Source organism: Anarrhichthys ocellatus, unplaced genomic scaffold (assembly GCF_004355925.1).
Source record: "Anarrhichthys ocellatus isolate YVR2014 unplaced genomic scaffold, GSC_Weel_1.0 scaffold3, whole genome shotgun sequence".
In the NCBI taxonomy this organism is placed as follows: Eukaryota; Metazoa; Chordata; class Actinopteri; order Perciformes; family Anarhichadidae; genus Anarrhichthys; species Anarrhichthys ocellatus.
Window position 1 is genome coordinate 6,972,888 of NW_022280033.1, and position 14,835 is coordinate 6,987,722.

Here is a 14,835-nt window from a genome sequence, read left to right on the forward strand (position 1 = left end):
TCAAACAGAGGAATGTGGGTCAGTTAGTCAGCAGACGAGAGGAGGTTGTATCAGCAGAATAAAGACATAAAAGGGGGTTGGTGGGAGGGAGTGGAAAGTACTAGAAAAACATGGGCTAACAGGATGAGTACAGTTTGACACCATCCTCCTACATTTTAACTGTATCTTTTTCAGCACTTTCGTATTCATAACCCCACCACTGTGTATATCTATATTCGCCCCTGGACCTAATCCTAGAGTGCTGCACTTTGAGAACGGCTCACACTAGAGTATTTATACCATGATATATATTGATATTTGCGCTGTGACTGCAATTATAACTGTAATGTTTTGGTGGGGTGGAGGGCAGGCTAAGCAATATATGGCTGAATTATGAATCGATGATGCATTGTTATTCGGCCAGCTGTTGGGAGGTGGTGCACTGCAGTTGTGTGGACTTAAAAGTTTGAAGATGTAAGCGTTAACATTTCGTTTGCATCCAACAGACTATGATCTCCGACACTGACACAAACACGTCTTTCTTTAAGCAAACGCGCTTTGCCTCGCTTCACCAGTCAGCTGTGCGTCAGTTTCCCTCCTCCACAAGGTAGGCCTTCCTGCCAAAGACCTGAAGACCCACATGTGGGAGTCAGAAAAGAAGTAATTGAGCAAGGAGGAAAGGCAGGAAACAGTCAGGCAGAGACGGGGGGAGTCACACCGCCTTGGCTATGAATAGACTGCAGGAGACATGCATGGGCATCTCCTAGTCTGTGCTGCATGAGCAGTAACACTACAGGTCATGGGTGCATGTGGTCATTGAGTCGTTATAAACTCTTCTGATATAGACCTCACTTCACTGACGGCTGCCTCAGTGGGAAAACAGCGATACAGGCTGTGCACTCTCTCCTAATGTACAACAACATGAGGTGGTTATACAATGGCAGGATGGGAATAGCATGATGCTACACAAAACAATATTGTGCAATACAGTACAACTGCATTTCTAAAGTCATCAATCTTTGTAGAAACAGCATCCAAGATCAACTATTATGGATTGATTAACTGATTAAGCTGGTTATATCAACACAAAATATGTCGAGGCTCGTATCCCCCACACCTCAACATTCACTCAGAATCAGATCACTGCTCATCAAACATGACATTTCATGGGTCGACTCCACTAAGCGGGTTGAAAAGTCAACAGCAACTCTGAGAAGGGCTCTCAGGCAGAGGAGTGCCAGAGGGGAAGTACAGTTATCCTGCAGCCCTTAGCACCAGCGCTGCTGGATTGTTACTTGACTAAGTGCTGTTATGTAACTTAACAATAAGGGGATTGACCTGAGATAAAATATGTGCTCGGTGCTGGAGGAGAGGAAGAGAAAGAGGAGAAAGTCACATACACACATGCATGCAAACAATAAGAACACACAACTCCAGGGATTGTCTGGCTCGCTGTAGAGAGAGGGCAGGCGCTCTGCTCAACACACACACACACACACACACACACACACACACACACACACACACACACACACACACAGCGCCGTGTTGCTTGTGGCTCGGCAGTCGTCTTCACAGGTTCCCTGACAAGACTGTGAACGTTACCGAGTCAGATCGCGACCAAAGAGACAGTTGTCTGATCTGATGAATGTCGCAAACCTCACAATATTCTTGGTGATACAAGTTTTTTGTCTCGGCGTTTATGAACCAGGGTTTTGCCTTTGAAAAACATGCATCATAACAATGTATGAAAGTATTTTTACGAGCTACAGAATGATTTATGACAAACACACATATGACATTCAGTTCACACCATTTCTGCATTATAGCCGTTTTGTAATTACATCCTGTCTTTCTACTTTGATGTATTTCACGCACTGCCGGACTCTCGTCTGTGACCAAAACCTGCTGCATGCTCGAATGAGACCATTTTCAAGATATATACTGTGTGTCTTGAATAATGTAGTAAATGTTCATAAGATAGTGCTGAAGTATCCTGGGAAATTAATGCAACACGCTGTTGTTCCTGCACTACATATTTTGTTAAGTTCTTAATGCCTGCATATTTAACTAGTTTTCTTGTGCATCAATATCACTTAAAACTCTTATTGAGACTAAAGATGAAAAATGAACTCTAAGTCTATTTCATCAGCCTGAAATGCAAATTTTTTATATCATTGTAAACTGAATATCTTTGAGTTTGGCTGGTAAAAACAAGACATTTGACATTTTGATATTTAATTTACTACAAAATAATGAATTGAGAAAATAATGGGCAAATGAATTGTGACTTTACATAACAGTTAGTTGCAGTAATATATAGTCAAACATGCACATTTACATGGTATGCAGGAAGTGACCAGCAAAATACAAAACTGTCTCTTTACCAGCAGTAAGAGAACTTCCAAGTGATGGTTGAAAACATGCAACCAAAACATTTTCCCCACCAGCACCATGCACTACTAGCCACTAAAGAGAAACCATTCATTGAGCGTGACAGTCGTTCATGTCATGCTGCAAGATCTCTGGTAATGAATCCCTTTAAACATTTCTAGAAATACACAGATGTATTGGGCTACAAAAGCGTGAAGTTGCCCAGTTAAGCGTTTAACAAAAGATGTAAATGGCACTCACATGATGGACTTAAAAAGTGAGGCTCTTTTTGATGTACTTTTACACTGGGTGAATTGGGTAAAGTATTGTTTGAGTTGTTCACACTGTGGCAGATATACACCACATATGTGCTACCACAGCTTCTCTACTGTGTCTCACAAACAGAAGTAAGATTTTCAAGAAAATGCCACAAAAAAAAAAAAATGGTGTCGCTTCAGGCGTTACATTGCATTGTTGCAGCTGTTGCATCACTCTCAGAAGTTATGCATTCAAACAGCGCTTCCCCATTGACACCCTGTACATCAAGACGTTTCACAAGCAGAAAGAGCCAGTTTTACACTTCAGAAACATATTTCTCTTTCAGCTCTTTGTGTTACATTACATCTCTCTCACTCGCACCCTTTCTTTTCTACTCCTTTGGTGATGAAAAGCCAATATAACAAGGCAGGCAGCCCAGGAGATGCTGTTTAGGTTGGTAATAGCACAGAAGACACAGAGGGAGAGAAGAGAAAGTGAAAAAGGTCTTTTCCTGACTGAGGCCATCTCTCAGAGGAGCCCTCTCGCCAGATTAAGAAACCTGTGGGTTGGGCTTAAGGTGAAAAGGCACAGAATAAAGTAAAGCTGCAGCTTTGACTTTGTCTTAACACGTGTTTGACTGAAATACCTTCAATTCAAGGCAAAAAAAGAACATCTTGCTCGTTCTGTTTTTAGTTCAGCCGAGCTTCCAGCCCTTGACCTCAGTGAACTAGTTTAACTATGTGACCTTGATGACCACACGACACACACGAAAAAGACTAAACTGCACAAACATGGGGATTGTAGTCACAGTATTAAGCTGAAAGGAAACCTGGTGCCCTTACGATGAACTGGAAGTCACCCTTTTTCACTCCTTATCATCTTTTATTGTTTGAATATCTTCGTTTTAAGTGAAGCCTTGTCATGTGACAGCCTTGTCATGTGACAGCCTTGCCCTTCACACGTCATCCATTTGAGGGAATAGTTAGACAACAATGGGCTTTTTCAATTTCTTGCTGAGAGTTAGATGAGAAGATTGATACCGCTCTCATGTCTGTCAATATGAAGCTACAACCAGCAGCCGGTTAGCTTAGCTTAGCTTAGCCTGGCTCTGCCTTAAAATTCACAATATCTGCCTACCAGGGCCTCGATATCGAAATCTGACACACAACTTCCTGTAGAACCACAACTTGTTTTTTACAGTTCTGTTTTTAACAACAATTTACATATAATGTGTTAATAAGTGAGCTTTAGATGCACTTTTTCAGTTTTGATGCTAAACTAACCAGCTAACCAGCTGTTGGCGTTAGCTTGGTATTTAACAAACAAACATGAGAATGGTATCAATCTTCTCATCTATTTCTTAAACAATTAAGTGTACCAACATTTTAGGGGAGAATTGTGTCGCAGCTACCCAAAGTAAATGCTTAAGAGGCTATGATTTATGTCTCCCTGAAAGTGCAAGATAGCAGAAAAAGAAGAAGCCGAGAGGGGAAGGTGGTTAAGGTTTCTTTTCTCTCATTAATCGGATAGTTGGGGCTCCGAGGGGCACGTAAAGCTGTCGCTCAGGCCGCTGATTTACACATTCCTCCTCCCTGCCAGCCTCTTTCTTACTCCAACCCTCCCTGTCTAAATACACCAGTTACTGACAACTACAGCTCTCTTCTTTCTACCTCTCCATCATCATCACTATCCCACCAAGTCTGTCAGTCCATCTGTATCTTTTTACATCCTTTTGCATGTCCCGTCAGCCTCTGGCAGATATTGTCCATTTTCATTCCCCATTTCTCCTTTACGTCGCCTTTTCTCTCCCATTTTCCCATCTTCCCCCTTCCCTCTCCCTCCCTCCTCCTCTCCCATTCTCGCCATCTTTCTCTCCTCTCAACTCTAAACGAAATGAGACTGCAGCAGCACTAACTGCTGACTTGGGCTAATGCACAATTTTGTAATAATGCCTATTCGTGTAAGTCACCCAGGAAACGTATAATGGAGACATTATTGTGCATGGCAGCCTGTTCTTAACCCAGAGAGGCTTTCAGCATGGCCTGCATTCCTCTTCTCTCCAGCTCCTTACATCTAATGAACTAAAACAAAGTCTGGCATATATAAACTCCACTAGAATAATCTCTTGTTTCACAACCCAGGCCACTGAAGACTTAGAATCCATGTTTAAATTAAATAAAAAGCATTGCAAACATGTTTCCTTTACCTGGTAGACTAAATACTGAATTTACTCATCTCAACTAACACAAGAACGTAAAAGCACGCGCACCCACAGAAGCAATCACACCAAAACCTGTGGTACTTAAGCTGAAGGATAAAAGTCTGTTTCCAGGATGCTTTTCTACTTTTCTATTGAAGAGAATGACATCATTCCTGTCTCTCGCTTTGAAAGCACCACGATGGACGTGGACCAGCTGATTGGTGATGTTGAGTATTGTTAATAAGGTGCCAAGCTGGATGCAAGGAAATTGCCAGGGAGCTCAAAGTTTCCTACTTGCTAGAAAATATGTCATATAATACAATAAAAATAAACAATAAAAAACGTGTTTTCTGTTTAAAAAGAACGAACGTCAGAAGACCGCAGGTATCAACCGTCCTTCAACTGGTTACATCTCCATTCTGATCTGGAGCTCACAGCTGATAGGTATACGTGGTTTGTTCACATAACAGAGCGCTCTGCGGCCAAGTTCTCTGTCATCATTACGACTGTTGTTAAATTATTCCTCGTTCGGCTTGACCTAAATTTACATTTCCTTTTCAATCAATAAAAGTGACGTCGTGTGACTCCCATCGTGTGGTGCATTCAGTGCGCGTGAAGCGGACAGCTGCGGTAGTGCTGCTTTTTATTCACAATCAAATATCAACAAATCAGTTTTTTTGTGAATCGTAGCCTGCAGCCAGTGTGAAACTGTAATCAGTTGGTGTCTCACCTTGATTTTCTCGGCTCTTTAGCACCTCCCCTTTCCTCAGCTATCAGCTCATTAACATGAGACCAGAGCAAAAAAACAGACACCTTGTTATGTAGCACAAGTCAAAACAATTTGCTCGAAATATATGTAACCTTATGCTCACTGATTTCTAACACCTCTCCAGAGTGAAATGTTTAAAGCCATTCAGCTGCATCATGATAGAAACCTCCAGAAAAGAGCAAAGACGAGCGACGAAAATGCAATTATATTTTATAGAATAATTACGCCTTGGGGAGATGGACCTTCAAATCCCAAAAATTAAATGAAAAAATGAATGTATTGGAACAGAGCCATTCTCCTAAAAACTCCCTCAACCATTGGCTGATTGAAGAATGAAGTTGCTAGAGTCACATAAGGTGTAAAATCAGAATATTTAAGAAACACAGAGCATGACTAACGAGGACTATTAAACGACTGTTTCTGGGTCTATGTGTGGGCTCGTGAAGGCAAACACATAAAGAGAATGAAGACAGACGAGCACAAATACCTTCTTTTCCATGTCACCATGATCACTGCCAACAATCTATTTCAAAATGTATTTGAATACAACAGGTATCACGTCACAGAGAATGCATAATTGTAAACTATTTCCGCGAAATCCCCTCAGAATGGTTTTAGTATAATTAGATACACTTGTACATTTGTGTGTATCGAGGTTGGCAAGTGCAAGTTTTAATTGTTGAACCTGAAAATCTGTCTTTTCCTACCAATTAGCGTCTGAGCACCTGATGCATATGCAACAACTGTAAAAGCAATTAAACTGCAAATTAACTGTAGAGATGAGTTCACGGTGTGAGTGCAAACGCTCATATTTTGAAGAGCTTTGGTTCCCAATGAAGAGGTAAATCATGATACAGACCTGACATCCTCACAACAAGTGAGCTTGCTGAACCCCTGGGTCATATGAAGTACCCATAATTCAATTCAATCCAATCTGATCTTTGGCATGTTGAAGTTCAGAGATTCAGAGCTGATATTTACAACATGGAATATAATGGATTTTTAAATAGCTTTTCATAAAGCAAATTTGTTGTTTACACGAAGGGTGATCAAATGTTGCTGTGCCAAGCATTTTCAAGCAAAGCAATTTGTTTTGTTGAATCATTTTGGGTACAGGTGAAATAGTACACGTCTTGGTTTAGGCCCAAATATATTGTTTGTTACACCGCTTCTTTTGGTTTGCGACACCGTATGAACCGTTTTAAAACTGTCTAATTGAAATGATTTTTCTTGGCATGTGTGGAATGAATTCAAAACTGTGAAGTCCACCTGGATGACTCTTGCTATAACATTTCAACATTTTCAGTACTGGTGTCAATATTACAACTGAGTTTCAGTGGTATTCAGTATTTTTGTCAATATCTTAGTTTGAGGAATATAGATGGCAAACTTCTCAGTGTATCAGTGTTTGTTTTCACACAAGCAGCCAAACGAGAACTTTGTCTCAATACAATTCAGCAAAGGAAATATAAACATAAAGAACAAACAACACAAAGAATATCACAATATGTTTTACAAATACCTCCATATAGACATTATAGGGTTGACCATTGGTGCTTTTACAAAAATATTTCTATTTCTAAAAAATTGTTGAAGTGTGTTATGAAGGTACAGAGGCTTCAATGGTTTGAGCTATTCGGGCTGAACCAGGTTACAGTAGTGTACTGCTACACAGCTTAAACATCTTGTCAGGTTCTTGAACAGCAAACTACGTATGAGGTAAGTAGACTGTAAGTTAGTTGAGTAAATGGGGTTGAGGAAAGGCCAAGCTTGCCCCAGAGGCAGACTCGCAGTGAGCTGAACGCCACTGACCTAGATTAATACCAACCACAGCAGCGCCAGGACTATAACACACCCCGGTTTCCTGTATCCTGCTTTTCTGTCTGTGTGTGAAATGATTCCATCTGTCAGTCTCAGCTGGGCTGTGAGAACACCGCTGAACGCTGCTGCTGCCCACACACACACACACACACACACATATAGAGACACATATATATACAGACGGACACCAAAAAACACAGACGTGTCGGCTGGGAACTGGGGCCAAGGTGGGTGTCTGCATCCAGCCTCCAGAGAGGGGAGGGGAGGGGAGGGGGGGGGGGCTCTGAAGAACTCTGCCCAGCATCAAAGGCTGGAGAATGGGGGAACGAGACATTCGATAGCGACTGCGGTCGTGATGGTGTGCGGCAAACTATCATATCAAGCAATGTTTGTTTACGAGGCTTTATAATTGCAGCTATGAAGGCTGTCTGCACAGAACATTTTGTGTCAGTACAACTTGAAAAGACCTCTTTTCAATGACGGCAGGCTTTATTAGCTTGCTTATAATAAGACCAATTTATCATTGCAAACATGCATGTGTTTCTGTCCATGTCGATGCAGGTATGTGGGGTTTTTGCCTGCTGTTATGTAAATGTACGCGTATATATCAGGCAAGTCTATTACATTGGCGTACTTCCCCGACCAAGGACAGCAGATGGTATTCAAAAGATACCAAAACAGAAGAAACAAAGCCAGCCAGCACACCTCTCAGCCACCTGTGAGCACGCAGAGATGAAACTGAGGGAAACAAGTGATAAGGGTACAGACGGACCAGGATGCACAACTGATAGTCAGAGGAAAATAAGGAAAGAACGCTTAGAGAAAGGTCAGGGTTGACGTTTGGCAAAGGGAGAAAGACACAGACAAGTGGGTGAAAAGTAGAACATAAGTTCTTTGAGTCATCTGAAATATTTCAGTAGTTTTTAAACTTCTCCTGAGGGCTGAAAAAACCGCAAAACATATAACCTCTGTTCCAGTTTATCATCATCTCAGCTTGCTGTGTGCAGTGAAATGAAGAAACCTGTCTCATGGCACATTCTAGACAAGATTAAAACAAAAAACAAACCCCCACAACAAGAGAGGAATATGTGGAATATTAACAACACCAGCATAAAGTGACTGGTGCATGGAATTCATACGATATTTCCCTTGGTGCATCAATTTTATGACAAAAAAAAAAAAGATCTTTCCAGCAGTGCTGCATGTCTGAACGAGATAAAAAGACTTCTCTCTTACTTATTCACATTTGACTAAGCTGCTTTTTTTTGTTCAGTATAGCTGTAGGTAAAACATAGACCTCATGCATCAGCAAAATCCCTGACAAGGCAATACCAATGAACTGAAGCTCTGCTATTGTACTAATGCACTCCCCTTATCTCCTGATGGCACAAAACTTCATTATTGGAAAAAATGTTCACCTTAGGTCAAAAGATGTAGGGAGCTATAAAGAAAAGGGAGCACGCACTTTTAGTCTACGAGCAAAATCCAGTTCAGTAAATGTTTTATATGTATTATGGAGGGGTTGTGTCTCAGCTTGACGTGTCGTGTAGTACAAAGACTAAAAAGATGTTGAAAAATTGCAGCACACACGTGTAGAATGCCTTAAAATAGCATTTGTCTGAAGACCCCAGGGACACCTATTTCTAACCTCGCACAGAGTCCCAGGGGGAGTATTCACAGAGGCCGAGGAGGAGGGACTACTCGGGGCTCAGTGAAACATTAACCCACAGTACATCTTTTTTTTTGTTGCTCAGGATCAGGAATCAAACATCTCCATACGGGTGAAAATCAAACATGTCTTTGCGCGCACAAGCTGACAAGTTGAAAAGCCAACCATCCCACTGAGCTTCTCAGCAGCCGGGAATCAAAGAATTAGCCTCGGGGCTCCCCAAACATTGGTAACATCCATATTCATAATGGAGATAGCTGAGGCGATAAGCCTCCGTCGCTCAGCTCCGCCGCTCACTTTGTCAACACTTCCAGTCAACTGTTCGCGACGAGTAGATAATATGCCACTTTCCCGCCACAGATGAGCGATGAGAAGCAGGATGACAGCTCATCCTGTTGATCTTTCCATACGGCAACAAGTGGATAACTGCTTTATGACATCGTGTAAGCGTGTGTGAGTGTTTATGATGCTCCGTAGCAGCAGCCGTGCTTGATGCCCCCTGCTCATGTAAGTCAATGGGATGTGCCGTCTCTCACTTAACAGTGTGGTTTAGGAGTCAAATGGTTTCATGGACATCTGCCAGATTTCCCTGTTTGGACGCCTGCCAGTATTTATGCAAACAAAGAGGCTGTTAGATGCGAGAGGGTATGTCGAGTATTTGAACCTGGATTGCAAGGATAAACTCACGGCATTAATAGTATAAAGGTTGGGTTTATCCTATTCACACCAGCATTAAAACCAGTGAAACATCACAGCAAAATCAATTCACCCCAATATAATCGCCACTATCAGTGGATTCGCTTCAGGGCCAGTAAATCCACAAATATGGTTCATACCGGTTCAACTTTGACACACAAGTTCACGATAGCTATTATGCCATCTGTGACAGAGCTGGAGAGTCCTTAATGAAGAAAGCAGTCACAGCTTAGGAGCTGTGTTGCATCCTCTGCTTTCAGGACCTTGTAGCATGTTATCACACCTTTTTTAAACACTTATTTCCTGTGGCTTTCCACTAACTAATCACTCTAACTACCATACAATACAATGTATACAATGTAAAAGACACAAAGCAAGCAGGACTATGAGACCGAAGACTCCACGAGCAGGTCAAAGTTGTCTTGTAGCTGGCTACTGCTAACAAAGCAGCTCATAATAAACCAAGGACTCCTCGCCTCACTACAGGGCTGCCCAGGTAGAGCCCCAGGGGCAACATCTAAGACTGGCAGTCAGACTCTGCCAGGCATCAGCAAGCTTGTAAAACAAGCTGTTAAACTTTATCTGCATCATAACCATTGAGATAATACACCACAGATGCTAAGATTAAAAAAAAATAAAATAACAGATTTCCCTGAGGGTTTTTTCTTTTCTGGATAAGTCTATTCTTTGTGCCTCTGTGTTAAGATAATTTCCATGTGGCCATAAAAAAAGAATGTGATCATTTATTCAAAAGAAACTTCAGATTCCACATAATCAGTTAATAAAATGAGCTGATGCACCTTCCAGAGCTATTAGAAGTAGCACTCAGACAGTGTGCCTGCACACAGGAAGTGTACATACTGCACTACTCCAGATTGAAACACCTATTAGCCTGCACATTCACAGATCCATTAGCATTTAAATATGCAGGAGCTGTGCTCCTTTCAAAATGCCATTTTTACTCTGCTGCAAGGAGAGTTCTCCAGTTGTCATAAACAACTTTTTGGTTTTTTTTCCTATTCAAGGACCTTTTCAAATGTCAGGGCCAATCAAACACAACACGACAGGTCTCTGGGTGAAAAAAAAAAATAAAAAATACAGCTCAGAGGGCAGAGAAGAAAAGCGGACTTAACATGCATATTCATGTGGTTGGAAGGTTCAATGACTGCTGTCTCTGTATTGTGAGGAGTGGCAAAACAGTTGTGATAAGAGACGGCTTTAAAAAAAAAAAAAGTAAGCTTTTAACTCCTTTCTCCCGCTCACCATGTCCAAATGTCAATGTCTGTGTGCCCACAAGTGACTCCCAAAACCCCAACTCTCCCCCCACCTCCCCCCCTCCCTCCCTTTCTCCCCGTCAGCAAATTTGGGCAGAAAAGTTTTCTCTGTGAAGTGGTGCTCAGCAGAATGGCAAACAAACAAGAGCCATCTCACCACTGGCCAGGGCCCACTTCAGCATTTCAGACATCTCTTTCAGTTTACAGCTTTCCTAACATCAGCAGGATGGATCCTCCTGACACAAGCCTATGTCAGCTGGACTGGAATAGGGGCTCTGCTGAGACACAATGGACCCCTTCCTCCTCCTCCTCCTCCTCATGCCCACCTCCCTCCTGAGACGCTGAGGCAGGAGTGAGTGAGAAGGAAGGAAGGAACAGAAAAATAAAGAGGAACTAAATCTATCTATATATATATATATATATATATATATATATATATATATATATATATGTGTGTATGTGTGTGTGTAATCCTCCTCAGCAAACTTCACCAGCTCAGACAGAGAGGGCCGCACGCCCCACCAGTATCTTCCTTTCTATCTGTTTCTGTCTTCCTCTCTCCTTCACTTCCTGCCTCTCTTCATTAGTCTCCGTCTCTCCTCTGGCTCCAGCAAGGCACAGTCATCCAGGAGGAGGACATTATTAGCTGTCAGCATTAACAACCAGCGTAGCAGCAACGGCCGCAGCAGCAGCAGCGGCGGCGGCAGCGGCAGTCGGTTTCATAACAATGCTCACAGAAAGCCTCGTCTCTGCCCCAGCGAGAGGATCAGGCAGTCAGGACAGCCTGCTGCGTGCAGATGGTGCTTTGTCTCTGCGAGTTCCTGCAAAAGTGACACGCAGACACACAAACGCGAGCACACAGTCGCATCCACACAGAGTTGGAAGACGGTGCCACTATTCATCCCTAATCCTCTGTGGTTTGCATGAAAGTTAATGGCAGGTGTTTAAAGCGCTGGCTATGCCAAGAGAAGGAAGGGAAGGTGAGTGGGAGAAGATCAACTCTTTTTTTTTTTTTTTTTTCTCCTGCTGGCAAACACACAGACAGGCTTTTCCATGTTGGAAAGACAGTGTATTACATCCCTATTAGATCGGCAGACTATGCCCCTTCATCCATCCTCGCACCATCTATCTCTGGCATAATGTCCATACATACAGTTGAGAGCAATTAGGACTTCTTTGGAGGCAAATAGCCAGTCATTAAGGAGGAGCAGTGTGATGGTTTATACCAGGTGGGAGGCTATTAGACAGCCAAGCGGTGTGAGCAAACTCCCATGGTCATAAATACGGGGAACAGTAAACATCTTCAACTGCCGCCAAGCGCTTTCCTACAATAACGTCATGAGTTAATAATTTAGAGAAATGCTCATTTATGCGTCCGCACAACCATGCTGCACCTACACTCAACGTGCTGTAGGACGACAGTCGCTTAAAACACTGGCGTTCTGCACAGCAGACCTTTCAGCACAGGTGTTAGTATGAACATTAAAGATGGCTCCGCTCGACTTGAGTGTGTCAGTAAGCCGTGACAGTGCGACAGTGAGAATTTTATTATTTATACTTTTGCTTTTCCCACTGCGACGTGTCAAAATGTCTGAATGTGCAAAAAAACTTTTACTGTACTTTTTGTTCTTCCATCTGAACAATGAGATTATATAGCTGAGATTAGCCAAACAACCAAAAAAAATGATTGAATGCAATTTTGATAATTAAACACTTGAAAACACTCTTTTCACAGTTTCAAATGTGTGGTGCTTTACTCTGTTTTATGTATTATCATTGGAAATTGAATATCTTGTTGTTGTTGTTAATTACAGGAACGACGCTCCTGGGCTCTTGTGATTTCTGATTGGCTTTTTCCACCATCTTGACTAATTGATTAATCAAAACATACCGGATCAATTATGATGAAGAAAAAAAAAAAACATAATTTGCGTCCCTTAATGACACATCAATGTGAATTTTAACTCGACGAGGAAAATCTTCAAAGGTGAAAGATCTTAAAGAATTAAGATCAAAGCTTGCTCTTAAATTTTCGACACCATGCTGCAACACTATATTTACAAGGTTTCATTGAACGCTTTCATGTGAACACGCAGTGACGTGATGTGCAGGGAAATGATGCAGCCCTGATCAGACACTATACAAACAATAATGCAAATCTAACAGCAGTGGTACTTAATCAGTTTGGATTGAATATTTAAGAATTGGCAACAATTCTGCAGTTTTCTATTTGGTTGTTTCCATTTAAAACCGTAGAAATATAGCAGTCAACTATAAAGTGCTTGTTTTCGGGCCACTATAGTGTATATATGACTGTTAAATACATTATTTTAGATCGGCAAAGCTTAACAACTGGCTCGTGGGATGCCGATGGGGCTACAGAGATGCTGTGCATGCATGAGGGGAAAACAAGATGACACTTAAGAGCATACTATCGAGGAGGCAACCTTTTCTTCAAACTATATATCATAACAATGGCGGGCAAGAGTCGTGCACATAGTATCTTTTATGCACACATGGGCAAACAGGTCTTATCAGTGAGGAGAATCAGACACCTGCTGCCGTCTGGTGCAGTCGACATCCACTCTCCCGAAAATATCCTTTCACAACCAAAAACAAAAAACGGACTCAGACGCAACAGAGCAAGTTATAACAAGCAAGAAACAGGTGCTGAATATGTGTAGAGTGCAGCAATTACACTAAATATACAGACGATTATAAAAACGTCTGTTCTCTGAGAGAAAACTATTACCAGCCCGCCGGCATGAGATACAGTATATAGCTGCTCTAAGAATAACTGGAGTTCAATCGTCACCTCATTGTCAAAGGCCTCTGAAGCACACAGTTCTCAATTTCCAAAGTGCACTACTTCACAGAACAATCTTTGTTCCCAACATCAAAGCCTTGATACTATTTGAGAATTAAGTTGTCTGAAGAGCTACGCGAGAGAAATACAGCAGGACCTTTTTTTTTTGGAAACAAAGCACAATGTTTTCACATTCAAATATACTATCTCGGAACGATGAACAAAAAAGCTAAACTGGCTAATTGGCTATAATGTGTGCAGCGAAACTCTCAAATAAAAGAAAAGCGACGACTAAGAATGAATCGCAGCCACGTCAAAAGAGCCGCGGTATAAATCCTAAATCCTCCGTGCTCTGTGATTTCGCAAAAGCAGTATGTCTGAGTGACATCAGGCTGTGTGCGTTTGCGGCCCCTTGCAGATGGCACGGTGTCATTTCACAGCCATTACCTCCTCTCCACAATGCATAGCACAGTCACGTGACAGCAAAAATCCTCTCAAACCTGCTCCTATGGGAACTTTTACAAGCCGTTAGTAGCCCGGCCATTATGGGAATTCTCATAAGAGTTCATAAGAGCTATTTCGACAGCGTCTAAATTACTGCGTTAAATAGAGTATTAGGCTCTGAGAATATAATTAACCAATTGTAATTGCTTCTGTGACTTCAAAACAGGCAGTCAATTGCACGATTCAGATTTTGCTCTTCCTCTTTACAAAGTAATGTATGTCAACAAAAAAAAGAAAGAAGGCAGCAACGCAGAAAAGGTCTCAGAATAAACATGACATGCATTCTCTGTCCAAAGAAAACCGCATGCCAAATATGCTTCTGTGAGAGACAGCACCTGTCCTTTCAAAACCATCATCTCTTCCTGCATCGGTGCACGTGCTCCCCTAGATTGCCTCTCTGCTTCGCTATCCACCGTGTCAAAAGACAGCAGACAGCCAGACACACACACACACACACACACACACACACACACACACACACACACA

At 42.0% G+C, this 14,835-nt stretch overlaps 1 protein-coding gene across 3 annotated transcripts in view; it reads right to left on the reverse strand.

Moving 5' to 3' along the window:
- The window catches only part of ctbp2a (C-terminal binding protein 2a), a 55,023-nt gene that overhangs the window by 38,319 nt on the left and 1,869 nt on the right, over window positions 1-14,835 (reverse strand). The window lies entirely within an intron of this gene.